Source organism: Panthera uncia (genome assembly GCF_023721935.1).
Source record: "Panthera uncia isolate 11264 chromosome A1 unlocalized genomic scaffold, Puncia_PCG_1.0 HiC_scaffold_16, whole genome shotgun sequence".
Taxonomy (NCBI): Eukaryota; Metazoa; Chordata; class Mammalia; order Carnivora; family Felidae; genus Panthera; species Panthera uncia.
In genome coordinates, this window is record NW_026057576.1 from 8,815,963 (window position 1) to 8,836,903 (window position 20,941).

Consider the following 20,941-nt stretch of genomic DNA (forward strand, 5'->3'; position numbering starts at 1 on the left):
CCTTTAGCCATAGAGCTATCCTATCCCCCCCGGGGAACATCCCACACCCGGTGTCAGTTCTGGTTAGCGTTGCTTTCTGCCAGCGCTGCCTTCACGAAGCCATGAAAAGTGGTGCCATGCACACCGTGCGTGCTGATTATAGGATGATAATAGGATGAAACTGATGATAGAATGAAAGAAAGCAACTGGTGTTGAGGTTCTAACGTACTGATATGGTTTGCTCTTTCTGGGACGGTAGATCCCGCTTGTGCCCGACAAACCCCTGTGACGCGACCGCTGGCCACAGCCCAGACTACGTTTCTGGGTTTCTATTGAGATAGATTTGTCGGTTTTCTTTATTTTTTTTAAGGTTTTTTTTTTTTTTTTTATTTTGAGAGAGAAAGGGGTGGAGAGAATGACCAAGGGAGGGGCAGAAGGAGATAGAGAAAGCGAGGGAGAGAATCTTAAGCAGACTCCACGCTCAGGGCAGAGCCCAATGTGGGGCTCCATCGTGGCCGTGAGATCACGACCTGAGCCGAAATCAAGAGCTGGACCACGTTCCCCAGCCCATGGTCCTTTTTGGGCTCCCGACTCATTAGGAGACTTTGGCCACATTCCCCCTCCCTGGCCTCTGTCTCTTCAGCGTTTGCCTGGGAGAGGCAGGAGGCCCAGAGGCAGGAGAGGACACAGCAGGAAGTTGCCAGTGCGCAGGGCAGGCTGGCTGAGGGAGGGAGGGGGGCGGGGGGAGAGAAAGGCCTTCGGTGGGGCAGCTCCTGGTGACTGGGTGACGCGTGAGGCCTGAGCCAGCCAGGCCCGGGGTCCGGCCGTGAAGCCCACACACCCGCAGTCACAGCCGGCCTGGCCAGGAACGAAGCAACATCAAATATGGCAGAACACAGTGAGCCGAGCTCAGTGGCTCGGGAAAGAGCGGGGTGGCAGAACAGGACGCGGGGGGGCGTCCCGTCGCTCAGAGGTGCCACTCAAGGTAAGAGGGCGGGAGCCTCCCTTGGTGTTTTTCACAACACCTCACAACAGGTTGTGGCCTTCCTTCATTCATGTCAGACCCAGAGCGGGGGGGGGAACGGACCCTTCTCCCCACCCGGGGCCTTTTGTCCCCAGACCACGTTCCCTATGCGTCCTGTTCTCCCACTTAATCGGAGAGTGCGTCCCCCGCACCCCGCACCTCTGCTTACTCCGTCTTCTGACCCGCAGCTGATTGTATAGGTGTTTGGAGGTGTCGGCTCTGAAGTGTTAAAAATAAAACCGGGCTTTCCATCCTGGGATTTCTCATTATCGTGCTTACAAATGAGGCCCGCTGCCGCGTTTCAACAATTGGCTAACAAGCTCTAATTTGAGCGTTTCGGCTGGACCTTTGCACAGCAGGGGCCGACTCGGAGCAGATGCCTTCTCACAACTGCCTGTTTGGGGAGCTGGTCACGTTTCCATTCTAGCACAGCCTCCCTGAATAGAGAAGCCCCAGGTAGGGTGGACAAAAGGACGGCCAAGTCTGGAGAGCCTTCTGGTAGATGGCTATTGTGCCGGGCGGACGTCTGGCTGGGTACGCACAGCCTCCCCGGCCCGGCAAGAGGGCACTCGCCAGGTGAAGGTCAAGGTGTGGAGAGGAGGGCTTGGATATTCCTTCCACAGCTTCTTGGCCCCTGTGAAATGTTCCCACCAGAAAGTGCACGGCTCTCCGACTGGTGCTGAGCTCAGTATACCTCACGTGCTGAGCCCGCTTCCTGCAATACTGTGCTTGTGACGGCAGAAGTCCTGGGCCAGGAACTGGGTTTGGCCAGTTCTCTTAGGGCAGGTTGAGTGGGTCAGCTGTAATAGACTATTTTTTTTTTAACGGTTAGTTATTTTTGAGAGAGCAAAAGCATGGTCGGGGCAGAGTGGGGTGGGGGGGGGGGTGGGGTGCAGAGGATCCAACGCAGGCTCTGTGTTGACAGCAGCCAGACCCACTTGGGGCTTGAACTCATGAACTGCGAGATCACGACCTGAGTGGGCCACTCAACCGACCAAGCCACCCAGGCGCCTGTGTAATGAACCTTTAAAGAGGAAGAGAGAGAGGAAGAGCTCAGTAGAAGCTAGATGATGTTGGTGGCTGGCACTAGGTCCCCACTCCTGTTGTCGTAACTGCCTGGTCCACTGATGGCATCTGGAGAGAAGGATCGAGGAGTGACCAGAAGCAGCAGTAGGGGCTGAATTAAGGAGCCGGGATCCCCCAGCCCCAGCCCAGAGGCGCAATGGAATGTTCAGGGAGTCCTGTTCCTCCCTCCTCCCCAGGCCCCTCCCCAGAATGTCTGTTTGGCTCTTGCTGGATCCCTCCCACAGAAGTGCTTAGCAAATGTTTGCTCCAAGAATGAACGAATCTGGCTGGCGCCCTTCTAGTGGTTTCTTTCACCCCTGCTCACGTGCCCTTAAGGCCCCCCAACTATCTACTCCAGAATCTCCCCTGCTCCCCGTGATTCTCTCCCCTTCTTAACATTTTTGCTACCCTTCTGTCCATTTCTGATTCATTACTGGTCTCCAACCAATAGTTAGCCCTTCCCTGATGTGCTCAAGTTAACAAGGTCGAAATTTCTCAAATAAAACATGTACGTGTAGCTTTTATCAGGGATATTTCCAAACAGACAAGAAACTGGAAAGACTAGGATAATGGCCCTCCTCCCCACCGTATGCTCATCACCCAGTTTCCCACAATTATCAGCATTTTGCCAATCTTGTGTCCTCTTTCCTTCTGACCTTCTTCCTTCGCGGAGGGGTTGGGGAGGAGAGAGTATTTTCATCCTCGAGCTTTCTGAGTGCAGCTAAAAGCCTCCCTTACCTTCATTATTACCACATTAGCTCGTTAGGCCCGCACGGACAGTGTGGCACCTCCTGGCTCAATTATCTTCTGCTTCGAATGTCACAGAGTTTTACTTCTGTGCTGTGAGTTGTTGGAATTACACAGTTCTTACTGCTTTAAGTGCCGTTATTTAGAATCCAATTTGGCTCGCTTTAGATGAGCTATAGAGTCTCTACATTGTTTCTCTTTTCCCTTTTTTCTTCTGAGGCTAAAAGTCAGAGCCGCCCAACCCCCTCCACCTGCCCCCTCGCCCCCATCCCATAGTGTGTTTCTTTTTCTCCCTTTCTCTTTTCTAACCATACCCTGAAGCATTTCACCGATGACCCTTTGTTATCTAACCACACGTCACCAGCTCAGGAGACAATCTGAAAATTGACAGCAATAAGGAAATAGCCTGGATCCAGGCTACTTCTCGAGGAGCCTCAAGCCCCAAGACAGGCCTACTAGGCTGTGTCAGGGAAGTTCTCCGTCTCCTTGCTGTCTGGAGGGACAGGGACAGATGGAGGGACACATTGGGGGGGTGGAGAGCTTTCCTGGGGGGCATCTGGTAGGTCTGCCTACCAGGCCTTCCTTACGTGTATGAAATTGACAACGATTCCTTGTGTCAGAAATTTAAAATTTGTGACATACATATTTCTCTTTTATGTCTCAGTCCTGGCATGCTTTGTTTTGACCGTTTTATTCTTAGGCAGAGAACAAAAAGATCAAGTTCGATTGCTTCCTCACCAGCATCCTGAAGGCACACGTGACGATATTTGGGGGTTCCACGTGTGCCCTTCGTACAGTCAGCTCTCCACGTTCTGTGAATTTCTCTCAGCACAGCAAGCACATCTGCCAGGGGGGGTCCCAGAGTTCCTTTTCTCCTTGATTACCCAGCCCAGCTCAGCCAGGGGATATTTCCCAGTCTCATCCTGCCTGTGCCCAGACCTTCCCCACCCTCCCAAATCCCCCTAAACGGGAGCCAGGTGTGAGGGCCAGTGGACAGAGGGGTGTCTCGTGGGCTGAACCGGTCCCCTCGCCCCGGTCCCCTTTCACGATCCTCCCTTCCTTTTAGTTCCTCTTCCCCCGTGGTCTCCCCCTCCCACCTGCTGCTTGGAGGCTTCTTGCAGAGACATACCTCCCGGTCCCAGACCTCAGCCCCCCCCCCCCCCACACCCTCCCTCCCCCTGGCCTTCACCTAGTGCCTCGGGTCCTCAGAGCAATGCTCAGCCACGGGGCTGCTTGTGACAAGTGGCTACTGCATAGGTAATTGACAGAAATCTGTGTGTTGAGTTGCTTCATTCATTCGTCAACCCTGCCCAGATAGCCCGCCTTCCCTTGTCGTAAGAGCTGACATTTTTTGAGGGCCCACTGTGTGCCAGGTACATATTCACTCATTGTCCGTATTACCTTATTTAATCCGCACACCGACCCTATGAGGCAGGTATTATTGTTACCCTCGTTTGGCAGATGAAGCACAGAGAGGTTCAGTCACTTGCCTAAAGGCACACAGCTGATAATCAGCAGAGAGGAAATTCGAATCTGAGATTCCCACTCAGCACCTGATTGGAGAACACAAAAGTCCTTAAAAGAGAACCTGAAACTATGTAAAATTACATACGGCATGGAAATAATTGGATAAGGATCTTGGCTCAGGTGGTGGAATTCTGATTCGGATATTCTCCTTTTTCCCTTTTTATTTTCTCATTTCCATTATTATTATTATTATTATTTTTAATTATAGGATTGCTCACATAGAGACTGTCGAAAATGAACCTGATGGTGGAGCTTCAAATGACATAGAAAGCCAGTGGAGGAGACGCTTTTGGTTAGGTTGCTTTGTATGTCCTACTAACCTCGGGCAGGCAGTCCCCCTTACGTCTGGCTTATGACCTTGTTTAAGTCCTGTAAAGGAAGACCCAGATTCCAGGAATCATCAGTGATTTCTAGTCATTACGGAAATACTATGGGCAAAGTCTCCAGAAAGAAAGGATCCATCTTTACGGATCTGAGGGTCAACTAAAATTGTAGCAGAAAGTAATTACGAGCGAGATAGATCTGCGATTATGACATTGCTTGGGACAAGAAATGAAAATATCCACAAACTCCCCGAGAGAGGACTCAGAATGGGAGAGCTGGGGTGTCACCAGGATAGACCTAGCCCAAACCCCCATGGTTTCTGCCTCCACTCTCCTTCCAGGATACTGTGGGCATAATCGGAGGGCAGGACCGTGTCCATTCCCCTTGGTGCCCTGGCATCTAGCTACAGTACCTGGCACACAGCTGGTGCTGGGGGAAAAAGCAATGAACGAACGAACGGATGAATGAATGAACACGGTGACGAAGTGTTGCCGTGAAGTCAGTCAGGTGTGTGCAACCTGAACTGCCACTTAGCCATCTGTCATCCACTTCCCCTATTCGTCTTGCCAATTTCTTCGTCGTCCTTTAATCGCATCGCTCAGACCTCTCAGCACGGCTTCGGTCGTGGCGTCGTCACTCACAGTGGCAGGTGTCAGGCTTCGGCCACTGCATTATTCAGTGTGTCATGAGCTGCCTCGGTTCTAAAGGAGAAGGAGCCTCAAAAAAGTGGCTTCCCTACTTGTAGGCATGACACAGTGTCTTTGCTGCATGAACTTTTGGTCTCCCGCTTGGATCCTACGGAGGTAACCTTTGCGGGGGCCTCCGGAAAAGTGGGACAAGTGGGTAATGGCACTGAGTGAAGGCAGTACAGACAACACCTTCCTCTGGGCTCTTAGACAAGCCTTTCCTGGCCCTCTCTGCTCCAGTCCCTCTGCAATAGGACAGGGGTGGCTGTACCCCCTTGTGCCACCTTCTGGGGTTCTCATGAGAAAAATAGACAGAGAAGCTCTTTGAAAAATTTGTTGTTCTATTTAAATGTTCTCTCTGGAGAATGAAGTTTTCCTAGGGGCACATCTTTTAGCTTTTCCTATAACCCTGTCGCTCCCTAAGCCTTTTTCTTTTCTTTTTTTTCCTAAATGAGAGAAAAAAAAAAAAAAATCCCATGTGCCATTTCCTCCTCCGCCTTTCTCTCATTAGGATTAAAAAAAAAAAAAAAGGCATTATTTTCTGAGTTCCTCAGCAACTGAACTTTACGAGATAGGAAATTCTCAATTCTGAGTCAAAATTCACATGTACACCAATTTTCTTAACCTGATGGCTGCTTATACATTCAGAAAAGCTTCCAATTTCTGTCTTCACATCACCGTGAACTCTCCATTTCTCCTGAGCTTGTTCATCAGTCTCTGAGAAAAATCTCCCAGCAACTCCCCCCACCACGGTAAGGTCCTCCAGATCAGTGTGAAACCCTTAATTTAATAACACCATTACGGTTTCCCAACATGGGTAAATGAGATAAACTAAATATACGCCAGGAAAGAAGGAAATTAATTTTTCTCAGTTGAAAAAAGGAGAAAGCCTTGCAAAAGCAGTAATTTGACAGCTAATAGTAGTAGGGATCATGGAGAATCCTGAATCAAGAGGTGGGGAGGTCATGTATCCTTGACAGGTTTCAGAATACCTCCAGAGATCCCAACAGCCACAGATCGGAAAAGACCCAAGAGGCAAAACATTCCTTAAGACACGAAAAGGGATGGATGGGAGTCTGAAAAGAGAGGACCCCGTCATATTCCGAACTCAGGTTTGACACTGGGGATTCACATTAAATGAAGAGTCCCCAGAACTTGTGTTTTAGCTACGTCAAAGACTTTTAGTCAATGTGTTGTTCAGGTCATGAGCAGAAGACACCCAGCACCTTGTTTTCTTTTTCTTTTTTTTTTAATTTTTTTTTTTAACGTTTATTTATTTTTGAGACAGAGAGAGACAGAGCATGAACGGGGGAGGGTCAGAGAGGGAGACACAGAATCTGAAACAGGCTCCAGGCTCCGAGCCGTCAGCACAGAGCCCGATGCGGGGCTCGAACTCACGGACCGTGAGATCATGACCTGAGCCGAAGTCGGACGCTTAACCGACCAAGCCACCCAGGCGCCCCCCAGCACCTTGTTTTCTAGACCCAGATTTTTGGGGAGTGGAAGGGAAGAGATTCATAATTTACAAGACATTTAAAGTAAAATATAGGGGTACCCGGGGTCAGTAGGTGGAGCATCCAGCTTTGGCTTGGGTTATGATCTCGCGGTTTGTGAGTTTGAGCCCCACATCAGGCTCGCTGCTCTCAGCACAGAGGGCACTTCAGATCCTCTGTCCCCCTCTGCACCTCTCTGCCCCTCCCCCTGCTTGCACTCTCTCAAAAATAAATAAACATTTTTAAAAATAATGTAAAGTATACACTAAGATGATTAAAACAACGTGTAGTAATATTTGGGGGTCAATGCAAATGGGTACGCTGTAACCAAAACATGCCGATCGTGTAAAGGTTGGCTGTGGACTAGTAGGTAAAACAGCGGGGAAGGAGGCCCGGAATTCATCACCGATCCCAAGCTGGGAAATACGCCAACTTTACTGCATTATTCTTTTGGGGGGAAACAACCCACCACGATTCTAGAATGCATTAAAAAGTAAATCGCGGGGCGCCTGGGTGGCTCAGTCGGTTAAGCGTCCGACTTCGGCTCAGGTCACGATCTCGCGGTCCGTGAGTTCGAGCCCCGCGTCAGGCTCTGTGCTGACGGCTCAGAGCCTGGAGCCTGTTTCAGATTCTGTGTCTCCCTCTCTCTGACACTCCCCCATTCATGCTGTGTCTCTCTCTGTCTCAAAAATAAATAAATGTTAAAAAAAAAAAAAAAGTAAAAAAAAAAAAGTAAATCGCATCCGAGGGAAGGAGAAATAGTCACTTTGTTATGCTTCCCAGTGGACTCTTAGAAAACCACATGCCATCCTGACTATTGCAGTTTTCCAAAGATATGGAAAAACTTGAGACAATCCAGAAAGAACGACACAAATGTCACGAGAGGACGTGTGCGTTCGTCCGTGAGGGAAGGTTAAAGCCTCAGGACTATTTCACCTCAAAAGAAAAAGTTCAAGGGATGAAGTGTTGTTGTTTCAAACACATGACAGGTTTTGAGCAGGAGGAGGCTGGTCTTTTGTTTCCTGAGTCTGTGGAGGCCACGACAAACAGTATAGATGGAAATAAGGCCGATAAATAAGCCCTCTGGTGACTTTCTGTTTCCTACAGACCACGGCAAAGCTCCTTTGCAGTGCAAGCCCACTTCTCATCACTGCCACCATTTGGCTGCAAACCCATGCCAGCTGCTGTCCCTCTGCCTCTGTTCCTTTGTGCCTTCCACACATCTTCTTGTCTCCACCAGCCTGGCTGGCAACTTTGCAGGTCCTCTGGGTTGTACCCACTCATGTTTCTGGCTTCTCCCAGCACCAGGAGCTCCCAGCAACAGCGCTGGACCCAAGTGGGAACCCAATGGAAGGTTGTTAAATCAACGAACAATTTAAAGAGGAAATACTTCGTGCTAAAGCAAAGGCCGGGAGAGAGATGCCTATTAAGGAATTTGGGGGCGAAATGCTGTGTGCTGTGCTCTGTGAACTCCTCTTCACCCCCCCTGACCCAGTCTTCAGTCAAACCTACACTGCTCACTAGTATTTTGGGCGGTGGGTTTTCTTGGGACGCCTGGGTGGCTCAGTCGGTTAAGCATTTGACTCTCGATGCCGGCTCAGGTCGTGAACTCGAGGTTTGTGGGATTAAGCCCTGCATCTGGCTCCGTGCTGCCAGCACAGAGCCTGCTTGGGATTCTCTCTCTCCCTCTCTCTGCCCTGCCCCCACTTGCACTCACTCTCTCTCTCTGTTTCTTTCAAAATAAATAAATAAACTTGACGTAGTGGGTTTTGCCTCTGGGAATATAGTTCAGTGGGTAGTTCTGCTTCAGGGTGACGAGGGGCGGAACACCTGTGGCTGTCCAACACCTGTGTAACATGGAAAATCTGCTTTGTCTTTGAAGAAGTTTTGCTCATCCTCCTGTTGACGTCTAGGATCGAATCCCCCGAGAGGACTTTTCTCGGTCTCACTTCCTCACTGATCCTAAAAAAGAGTTCGTGTAGCTAGCTGCGTAACTAGCTTTTCCCATGGTAGGTTCACAATAAATTCTTCAGATCTCATGGTAGTTCGACACGCATGCCCATTCTGGGGTAGGAGCCATTGAATTTCTCCGTTACGTTGACCATCCACGGGTTAGCCCACCTCGGCGCGTCTGTGCAGAATTGTTGCTTAGAGAGTATTGTCCTGGGAGCCACACAGCTTCCCGGGAGGAGGTGGATGGAGAATCTTTTAGAGTGAGTCGGCACCTCCACTTGACCTAGGCCCGCTGCCCGGCGAACTCGGCAAAGTACAGGGAGAACGCAGTGGTAGCAATTGGCCCTCTACCACCGGAGAACTCGTTTGGCAAACTCTGCTATTTTCCTGAAGCCATACTGCATTTTACGAGACCGGAAGGGATGGCGAGACTTCAGCTAGGTCACGCCTGTCTGTCCGAGCAGAACGGAACTCACTAGTTGCAGAAAGCTGGCCGGTTCTCTTCCTCTAAATCCCTACATGCCCCGATGACATTTCATCTTTTTATTTGTTTCCAGGCCACGTTCCTCTCCCAAACAAGCCTTTGCTGTGTTTGCTTTAAGATACATTAGAACTCCAGTTTCCCACTGTGCCTCGTACCTCTTTGCCAAAATTAAGAATAACCCCAATCTGGTTGGGGTTGCTGGTGATTGAAGAGTAATTGGGCTGTAATGTGCTAATCCGTATGCTAATATTTGTCCCTGGAGATACGGAGACCTGAAAATGCTAATGTGAGAGCCCCTCCATAACAGACTAAGAGCTGGGAGTTTGGGGGAGGAGGAGAGAGGCGGGGAGCCAGATGGGGCTGAGAAGTCGCATGAGGGAATGGGCCTTCTGGAAACAGTGAGGGTTTTCGTTGGCTTCCTTACATTTCCCAAACTTGCAATGGTGACTACGTGTTACTATTACGAGCGGGAAACTGAACGTGAACCGTGGGAAGGAAAGATGATGAGGGACGCAGAAGCAGATGAGAGGGAGGTAGAGATGGGCCTTGCCAGAACACCTCCGGGGAAGAGTTGGGTGCAGGGACGTTCCGCGGCCCCCTAGGGTCCGGGGGAGCCGCAGAGTCAGCTTTTAGGTGGTGAAGGCCCCAGCCGTGGCACCATGGGTCTCGGGGCCTCTGGGCCTCTGAGTCTGAGAGAAATCAGAAACGACTTCACACCCAGTAGGAGAGGCAAATGCAAACACCACTCGGAAACTGTAAATACCGTACCCAGACCGTGTCTCTCCGTTCATTCCTTCAACACAATGTATTCTACAAATAGAGATTAACTACAGTCCCAGCGCAGTACCTTCTCCTCTCTGTGGGGGAAGGGAAGATAAGTAGAGAGGAATAAAACATCCTTTTCCTGTCTAAGGAGAAGAAGGCTTTCTGAAGGGAGCTCTGGTATGAACTTGCAAGGGCAGTCTGTGGCCGGGGGCCTTCTCGTGGCTTCTGGCAGCAAAGAGCTCTGGCCCCCTGGGCTGACTGAGGGCTTAGCCAGGAGGGACGGAGAGGAGGCCATTGGGGATGGTGGGATGATTGACTGGTTGCTTCGGAGAGGTGCTGAAGAAGGGCTGTGACCTCGCATGGAAGGTCTTAAGAAAGAAGGTGGTGATCGTGCAAAGTGCCTCAAACGGCGGCCCTTTGTTTGGGGGCTGCCTCTGGCCGCGTTCTACACTTGATCTTAGCCAGAAGGCCGAGAAGCGATGGCCTTGTTCTATCCCATACCTTCATCAAACCCTTCCCACACATGATCCCACCAGCGGGAAGCTCTGAACTTCCATGATAAGTGACCGGCTGTCCTTTCCTGGTCACATGTGTCTTTTTCTGTGACACTCTTAAAACCCTTTAATGTCTTCTCGGAGATATTAAAGATTTCTTTAGCGAATTCTCCCCGCTTCCTTCGCCAGGAAGCAGGTGGATCCCATATATACACCACAGAGGTGAAAGACTCCAGCCAGTGAGACACGAGTGCCATCAATGAAAGCAGCAACCTGCCAGAGAATAATGTAAATAATCTGGACCAGAGGAAGCCATTTTCAAGGCATACCTTTCTGATGTCGTGGCTTCTGGTTTCCAGGCTCTGGTCTCAAATGGTCTCAGGCAAAGTACATTAATACTGATGCCATTTATTTGTACCAATGTACGGAAAAGGTGGTGGAAATGTTGGAAGACCTCTGCAGTCTCATTAGTTGGGTTGAGGCTAGGACCCTGCTTTCCACTCTGGAAACTGGGTCTAAAACCAGGAAAGTGTAATCTCCCAGCGACGCAAATAACGTGCCATATGGGTACAGATGATCAGTGCTCAGTGCCCATTCTAGATGAAAGGTGTTTCCAGGATACTCTTTTAACAAAAGTAATGAGCTGTTCTTTGGTTGTAAGAAAAGAGGGTGTTTAGTGATCACACGTCTTTTTAATTAGTAATAGACACAGATGTTTTCCCATAGTTTTTTTTTCTGACACAGCTTACTTCTCGAATCAAAGGTTCTCAGCATAAAAATAAAGGAGACAGTTTTCTTTAGGCCACCAGAAGCGTCTCCTCTCTTAACTTCTGTATTGTTGGCTCAATGTAAGTTACCCTGAAAACGACCACCTCCAAAGCCCTGAAAGTTCTCCTTGAATCATTTCACCCTAACAGGCTTTCTTATTTCATATAAACACAGTAGCAGGTACAATGCTTTAGGCAGGCAGAAACACTATAGGCGTCAAGCAAGACTTGTGTTAGTTTGCGCCCATCTCGTTCACACTAGAGCTCTGTATAATTTCATTCCTCTCTCTATCAATAACAACCCATCTGTCCTTAAAAAAAAAATTCATTGACCTTCTCCAGGCTTCAGCTGGCTTGTCTGTCAAAAGATGGCTGAACTAAGCATGTTTCCAAGTACCTCCTGGTTTAACTAAGCTGCCACGCTGAAGCTGTGTCCCCCAGCGGGACAAGAGGGAGGAACAGCAAGGCCACCCCCCCGCCCCCCGCCCTCCTGACAACGCAGCCGGGTGCTGTCAGCTTCAGAACATGCTTTTATGTTCTCTCTCGTCTGACCGGAAGGAAAAGTTGGGACAGCCCGACTTTTGCTTCAAGGTCCAGCTCCAATACCTTCTCTTGACCTGACCGTCCCGCCTCCTTCCGCATGTGTCAGCGGCCATACGTACATACGATGCAGGATCAACTCAGTTCTACAGGCGTGCCCCGAGCACTTTATACATATCCCGATTACAAAAGAGGCATTTCTACGATGATGGCTAAGTTTCAGGATCAGTGAGGGGGGCAAAGTGGTCACAGACAGAATTTACCTTTGAAAAGCCCTCAAACTATCCCATGTATGAGGGACTGTGTTTAGGAAAACTACTCCCGTCTTGCCCCCCGCCCCCGCCGTTTTATTGAGATATAATGGACATATAACACTCTATAAGTCGAAGAGGTACAACATAATGATTTGATACATGATGTATTTTGTAAAATGATCACCACAGTAAGCTTAGTGAACATCCATACCCACACATAGTTATAATTTTTTCTTGTAATGAGAACTGTTAAGATCTTCCTTAGCAACTTTTTTTAAAAAGTTTATTTATTTATTTTGAGAGAGAGGGTGTGAGCTGGGAAGTGGCAGAGAGAGAGAGAGAGAGAGAGAGAATCCCAAACAGCCTCTGCACAGTCAGTGAGGAGCCTGATGTAGGGCTCGAACCCACGAACCATGAGACCATGACCTGAGCCGAAAACCAAGAGTCTGACACTTAACCGACTGAGCCGCTGAGGTGCCCCTCTTCGCAACGACTTTCTAATAGGCACTGCACGTTCCTGGGGTGCCTGGGTTGGCTCGGTCGGTTAAGTGTCAGACTTCGGCTCAGGCCATGATCTCGCGGTTCGTGAGTTCGAGCCCCACATCTGGCTCTGTGCTGGCTGTGCAGAGCCTGCTTGGAATTCTCTGTCTCTCTGTCCCTCCCCTGCTTGTGATCTCTCTCTCAAAATAAATCAATAAACTAAAAAAAAAGTTCCTGCACAAGAAGTCAGTAGTGACCTTTATTTTAAAGAGAACTTTATAATCAAAACCACACTCAGATATCACCTCACGCCAGTCAGAGTGGCCAAAATGAACAAATCAGGAGACTATAGATGCTGGAGAGGATGTGGAGAAACGGGAACCCTCTTGCACTGTTGGTGGGAATGCAAATTGGTGCAGCCACTCTGGCAAACAGTGTGGAGGTTCCTCAGAAAATTAAAAATAGACCTACCCTATGACCCAGCAGTAGCACTGCTAGGAATTGACCCAAGGGATACAGGAGTGCTGATGCATAGGGGCACTTGTACCCCAATGTTTATAGCAGCGCTCTCAACAATAGCCAAATTATGGAAAGAGCCTAAATGTCCATCAACTGATGAATGGATAAAGAAATTGTGGTTTCTATACACAATGGAGTGCTACGTGGCAATGAGAAAGAATGAAATCTGGCCCTTTGTAGCAACGTGGATGGAACTGGAGGGGGTTACGCTAAGTGAAATAAGCCATACAGAGAAAGACAGATACCATATGTTTTCACTCTTATGTGGATCCTGAGAAACTTAACAGAAACCCATGGGGGAGGGGAAGGAAAAAAAAAAAGAGGTTAGAGTGGGAGAGAGCCAAAGCATAAGAGACTCTTAAAAACTGAGAACAAACTGAGGGTTGATAGGGGGTGGGAGGGAGGGGAGGGTGGGTGATGGGTATCGAGGAGGGCACCTTTGGGGATGAGCACTGGGTGTTGTATGGAAACCAATTTGACAATAAATTCCATATATTGAAAAAAAATAAATAAATATCTACAATAGGCAAATACAGAGAGACCAAAAGTCAATCAGTGGTTGCCAAGACTGGAGTTAGAAATTCAAGAATGGGAATCGACTGCTAACAGGTATAACCTTTCTTTTGGGGGTAAAGAAAAAGTTACAAAATTAGATTTTGGTGATTATTGTATAACTGTGAATATATTAAAAGCCACTGAACTGTATACTTTATATGGCTATATTATATGATATATCTCAATAAAGTGTTAACAATTTTGTGGAAAAAAAATTCCACATATGAATGAAAAAAAAACAACAACCACAACAACAACAAAAAAATAAAGAGACCTTTGTAATAAGCCATCTCCACTGAATGAGAAAGGAGTCCCAGGATCCAGAGAACAAGGGATGGTGGCACCCAACGGATTGCGCAGCACGCGTCCTTGGGGCTGCGACTTAATCTCTTCCACCCCCAGGAGCCAGGACAGGTCAGCTGTTTCAGACGCCAGTCACGGGGTGGTTTCTATATTAAATGACCTGTTGTACTAATGGTGGGGTACCAAGGGGGTGGGGACCAAGGACATTAGTAGGAGCAACTGGGTGCCCCACAGCAGGAAGCAGCCACTGTGAGACCGTCATGGGACTGAGAGACAAGGCGTTTCATCACAATCGTTCGGGGGTGTCTCTGTCCCTCGCAGGTTGGTTTCGCTCTTACTTTTTTTTTTCGTTTTCTCCTGAGCCCAGGCCCCCTTGACGTGCCCTGGCCACCACCGCGATCGTTCTTTTTCCATCGTCTCCATGCACTCAGCTTCAGTCTGGGGAACGAGGCGGGGAAGGCTTTCCTCCACCTCTCTGTATTCAGGAGCCCTGCGTCCGCTCTCCGCCGACTTCCTAATCCAGCTCGTAAGCTAACTAACTACTCGACAGCGATCAGTCGGTGCAGGGAGCACAAATGGATAGACTCGGGGCACCCCTCTCCCCTCCACCCTCCCAGCCCAAGTTGTGGCCGACTCCCCCCGAGTCGGGGAGCCTGGCAAGCCACGGTCTCCCTCCTTGGTGTCCACGACATTTTCCCACCTCCACGGTCACGAGGGGAGAGGCCCGACACGTCTACATCTAGATTTGGGGTTTAGTCCCAACGACGCTTGGAAGGAAACAGGCATTCGCATCTATGAGGCACCCTCTTTTATGCTTCTCTCCCAAGTCCCATGCAGCAGCTGGAGGCAGCTGTTGGGGGAAAGCAGGGCTTGCTTGTCCTTACCTCTCCTGCCCCCATCGGGGGGACAGCTCCGAGGGAAGACTCCCGGGGCAGGAAAGGGTCAACGCGCACAGAAATTTCCCAAGGCTGCAGACACTGTTTTGAGAGCGAAGGGAAGTCTGGGAGCGGGGAGTAAATGATGGGTGTTATTTTCAGTTGCCGGTTTAAATTATTAGTGTCCTCTGCTTAGCTGGTATCCTGAGCACTGAAGTTACAGCCTTGGCCTCACGACGATCTGTGTCCCTGCCCAACCGACCAGGCACGGGCGAGGAGGATCCCGTGCTGTCTGAGGACCCCGAACCTTCCCTTGCAGCCATAGGCAGCTGAGTTGCCCACCAGGCTGACAGACCCACGCCTGGCAGCGGGCATGTGTCGGCCCCGCCTGGCTGTGCCGTCCTCGCGGTTAGTGGTTTGCGACCACAGAAAACAGGGGCGGCTGCAACTCAGGATGAACCTATGTCAGCCTATCCTACGTCTAGAGAAAAGGGCTTTAAGTATTAAAGAAAGCGAGATCCTGGATCGCCTGCCCTTGTTCTCTTGTTCCCCCTTTAACCACTCTGGCCTGATGTCCTGAAGGGACCAGAGCCACGTTCCTGGCAGGGGTCTCCCCATCTCTCTCTCTGTCTCTGTCTCTCTCTGTCTGTCTGTCTCTCTCTCTCTCTTAAACCCTGCACGGATGCCCCTCCACTCCTCTCCACTCTCATGCATAATTCTCTTCTCAGTTCCTCTTAATAATTTACTCAGCCACTGAAAATAGCACCCGCAGTTGGCTCCAAGCTTCCAGACTTTCTTGAGCTCTCAAACAGATACAAGAGCCTTCGGGAATCTGTGCGCGGCCATCCCGTTGGTTCTTACGACCTCCAGCTCTCCGTCCTCCCAGAGGGGAACATTCGGCATGCGGAATATTTAGGGCCTTTCTTCTCCTTTTTCGCTGCTGCCCCACAGCATATCATTTCTCCAGGCAGCAGCTTATATCCCTTCAGAAAGTGGACCAGATCAGGGAAAGAAGAGAACACTCAAAGGCAGATCCTTCTTGCCACAGCATTTACATATATATATATATAATTGGTACTGAAGGATTTTGAAATTAACAACACAAATATGACGTTGTGGGTTTATTTATAAATTTCAATTCCCCATGCTAAGAATGGTTCATCATGGTCCAGAAAAGGAGCGTCTGTTTACACGTTCAATTTCCTGATGATCGCAACACTGCGAACACAGAAAATCCAGAGGAGAGCTGTTGAGGCTGCAAAGCGTCTTTCCTTTATATATTGTCTGATGCGCAGTGCAGGGTTAAGCGCATAGCAGCATCTCACTAAATTCGTTCCGGTCTTTTGAGAGTAGCTTCACATTGTCAAAAGTATATTTTATCTCAGGCCCTGCTTTGAAAATGATAGCTAACTTTTTTTTTTTTTTTTTACAAAAAGCATTTTATTGTGTGCCGGGCTCTGTGATAAGCACAGAAGACTTGGGAGATAGCATTCTTGTCACCATTTTACAGTAAGGAAAACCAAGGCCCGGAAGGCGTAAGTGTCTTGCTCAAGATTTCGTAGCTAGTAAGTGGCACAGCTGAGACTTTGACCCTACATCTAACTGACTCTAAGTGTGCACTTTTAATGTTTCTTTGATGTTTATTTATTTTTGAAGGAGAGAGAGACAGAACGTGAATGGGGGAGGGACAGAGAGAGAGAGAGAGAGAGAGAGAGAGGGAGGGAGACACAGAATCTGAAGCAGGCTCCCACAGAGCCCGACGCAAGGCTCAAACTCATGAGCTGTGAGATCGTGACCTGGGCCAAAGTCGGATGCTTAACCGACAGAGCCACAGAACCACACCCTCCAAATGTGTACTTTTAACCTCAGAGAGCACTGTCTTGTAGGAGCATAAGATACCTAGAGTCGATGGAGTGGGAACTCAACGCATGGAGGTCTGGTTAGTTGTTCCAAAGCACAGGGATCTACAGGTGGCTGGGCGGCTCAGCCAGTTAGGTGTCCGACCCTTGATTTAGGCTCATGATCTCACAGTTTGTGAGATCAAGCCCCACGTCGGGCTCTGGGCTGACAGCGCAGAGCCTGCTTGGGATTCTCTCTGCTCTGCCCCTCCCCCACTCACACTCACTCTCTCTCTCAAAGTAAATAATAAATAAACATCAAAAAAAAAAAAAAAGCACAGGGATCCAAACTACCTCCCTCAGCTTCCCTTTCTAGAAACTTAACTCAGCATACCCCAATCATTTCCATGATATCTACAGAGCACTAAAGGACAGAAGGTTGAGTTGCATTTTTTACAAACTCATTGCTTTCTCCTTAATAAGGGATGGTGAGCCGCACCCAGTGTAAGCCTGACTCTGCATTAGTGATTGAATATCTCTTGATGTTATAAACGTCTTCGTGGCTCTAAGGTTTAGGAAAACTTCATAGATGAGGCAGTTAAGCTCACTTCGTCCATTCCAAGTGGCTGGACGTTGACAATTCCCATTCCATGGTTTAGCATAGCCGGGATAGCTAAAGAAGAGTAAAATGAAAACTCATTTCCTGTTTACCATTCTGATTTCTTCTGAGAGCTAAACATATCCATTTTCTTGCCCTCTGAAGGTTTCCTCTGTCCTGTTTATTTAAGAGAATACCTTGTTGCCTTTTCATTTTGTTGGGAGAGGAAAACTTTTTCTCTATCCTTCAAGATTCTTCTGGCTGGCCTAAGAGTGAAATTGACATGAGGCAGATTAACAGGAGACAATCAGATTTAGTTATGTGCCTACGGGGAATCCACATAAATATGGACATTGCAAAGACAGTCAGGCAAAATAAAGTATATATGTCATTCTGGACTAAGAAGAAGGGGGTGGGTGTCTGTGGCCACAAAAGGAAGGCGAGTAATCCCCGGGAAAGATGGAAAGAATACATGTTTGGTCAACACATGTTTTCTGTGCCACCTAAAAGCAACGGGACGGTGGAAGGACTAGATTAAACAGGCCCTGCTAGGTTCCCGGCTCTCTATCACACCCAGTTCATATTATACTATAGTCATCTATGATGATAACTCCCTGCCTACAGTAGGCCCTCTGTCTAAATTCTTTTAGGCAGTTAGGGCGGAGGCAAAAGAGAAAAAAAATTCCTCAAGTCTTCCGTTTCCGAAAAACAATCGGCCTAAAATAAGCCACATGCCAAAGAGACACATTTTCAGGTGACAAAGGTACTAGATAAGACAACCCTTACAAACTTGTAAAGACGAGTGGCCTCATGGTGCAAACCATCGTGTGCGTTTCAGACATCTAAGGGGAATAACAGGCAGCCCAATTCTAACCTGGCAAGGGCCATGTTAGCCCAAACATTACTCCACCCAGCAATTACCATGGTTTCCTTGAAAACTTTTTGGGTTCAGAGTCACCAGTAGCTGGAGCAGACTCCACAACTCACTAAAACCTCACTAATGGCAGCTTGCTCATGGCGCTGGTATGGGGTAGTGATGTTAGAGGTTACGTGGTTTTCGAAACAGAAATGGCTTGCCAGTTGTGAATACAGAATGGACGGGGACATCTGCCCCCCTCCCCTCTCTTGGAGCAAATATTTGCTGGTTCCGATAACGTGCAAGTATTTTCCCAAGGTCTGTTTGGTGTCAAGCAGGACAAAGGCACTCAAAGAAACGGTTCTCGCCATCCTGGCACAGATCGCTGATGGCATGGTTATCATTACGCTTTTCTCTGCATCCTTTTTTATGCCAACATATTAGAACAGTAATATTCACCTTCATGCTAGAGAGTACGTCTAACAACTAAATTATAATGATAAGCATTGTCACCCAGCCCCTTTCTTTATAGAGAAAAAATTGCTCAAAGTCTTCCGGAAGCAATGGGGATTTTCCACGACTGGACTGAATTCATCTAAAGAAATAGAATGTGAAATGTGCAAGGAGTTTATGCATTAAATGGTAACCTTGAGTCATTTGGGGAAGAAACTGTTGATAGGAAAGCCTCATAAAATGCATTCGTTCAGCCTTCCAGCCAAACCTTAATTGGGAATGAATTTCTCCCACAGGCTGTGCTTGGTAGTTGGTAGAATTTTAAAAGAGCAGATGTCGTTTCAGTCTAGGTGGGACCACTGCGGCTGAGAAACCTGGCATTCCACTCTGCAGGTAATAAGGGTGGAAAGGAAGGACTGGGGTGGAGGAACAAGCCAGAAACAAGCTTGGGACACATTTGAAGAAAACAATACCCTTGCATTAACACAGTGGTGCTGTACCAACGTGATAGGTCCAGAGACTGATTGCACAAATGGCGTAATGGGGGAAGCTGGCTTCATTGCAGTCCCTCTTTTCAAAATACCTGGGGGTTTTCTTTTGCCCAAATGCTTGCGATACAATAGAGTGATATGGTTGCTTTAAACAGCTAATATAATAGTAGGCTCCACTGAGTAGAAATAGGAGGTCTAGGTAGTAACAGTAACAAAACAGTAACAATGTATGTCGGTAGGATGGCAACGGAAAGATCTAGTCAATTCAAGGCACTGCAGTTTAAGATGTATCCTAACCTATAATAATGTGTCTACGGAAGGGAAGTGTAGGGGCAGAGGACTCTGGAAACAATGCCAGACGTGAAATGGTGAGAGGTTCTGAGTGTTTAGCTTGGAAGGAAGAAAACCAAGCAACAACAACTGTCTTCGCATGTGGGAGGAGCTGTTTGGAGGAAGGAGGAATGAACAGGTTTAATTTTAGGAAAGACAGAATCGGAGCAAAGAGGGAGTAAACGTGGAGGGGAAAGCGGAGGAAGTAGCTGAGGAAGGAAGCGCCAAGGAGGTGATTTCTAGCCCAAGTCAAGGAATCCACTTTCTAAAACCAGCTTTCTCACAAACCAAAATGCTCAGTAGTGGAAATAGCACTCTCCAGGCATAGACAGTTCTTTGTTGTCCACCAGAACGTAAACTCTGTGACCATTTGTCAGGACTTTGAGGAGAGAGTTCTGGCATCGGGCGGGATGTTAGTTGTCGAAGGTCTTATTCATCTCCGAGATTCTGGGTTTCTGTGACGGGCCAGACCTGAAATGGTCCCGCTGAGAACGTTGGTGGTCAGGGCGGGAGATAGAGCACAAGTACCTGAGCTCATTGATCAAAGTGGTTTTAAACAGATGCTGTGTGAAGCAGACCAAATCCCTTGGACAAATCTGTTGGGCAAATCCGCCATGATGACTGGTCCGTGACCCCTGCTCTCACATTCTTTCCTTCCGTTTAACCACACCCTTAAGCACATCCTTGGGGCATAATGTCTTTGATTTGCCCTGGAGATAAGACTGGGACACACACCTATTCTTAAACATTCTCCTCCTGGGTGGTCCCTCAGCTGGGCTTCCTCCCAGCCTCTAGGGCTATAAAAGCAAGTCTTAAGGGATGTGGGATTGAGAGGGGGGGCGGGCGGAATCTACTGGTTTTGTGGGTTTTGTGGGCACCCCAGATGTGCTTCTGCGCCCAAGTCCCCTTAATAAACCGTTTCTCATCGAGCTGAACTTGTCAGTCTTTTTCTCCGGTCTTATGGCTCCTCAGGCCTTTGGAGGTCGTTTTGCACAGACTTCTCTTCCACAGAACGGACAGGCTACTCTAGAGGCATTAGTTAAAGCCCCAGAACGTCTCTCAGGGACAATTCTAGAGAAGGGACCTTTCTTTCCCTAAAGAGTGGAGTCAGAGAGTAGGACTGGCAAGGTCCTCATGAGATGCGCTCCTTCTGTGACAAATATAAATGAGAAGAGTCACTTGGTCACTGGTAACAGCTCCCCTCAAAAATTCCAGGTGAGGCTCTGGGGAAAGGATGCCGAGCTATGCAAAGGACAAAGAACAAAGACAGAGAAGGAAATATGGACTCAGTCCGAACAGAGTGCTTCCTCCAGGTGCTGTCTGTGAGAATGGTCTGTCATTTTTGCACTATTTCAGTGCAAAGACTTAGGGAACACAGACGCACACACAGGATGGTAGTTCAAACTGACTGCTTCATCAGATGACAAAAAATAAAACTTTGGGGTGCCTGGGTGGCTCAGTTGGTTAAGCATCCAACTTCGGCTCATGTCTTGATCTCAGAGTTTGTGAGCTCGAGCCCCACACTGGGCTTGCTGCTGTCA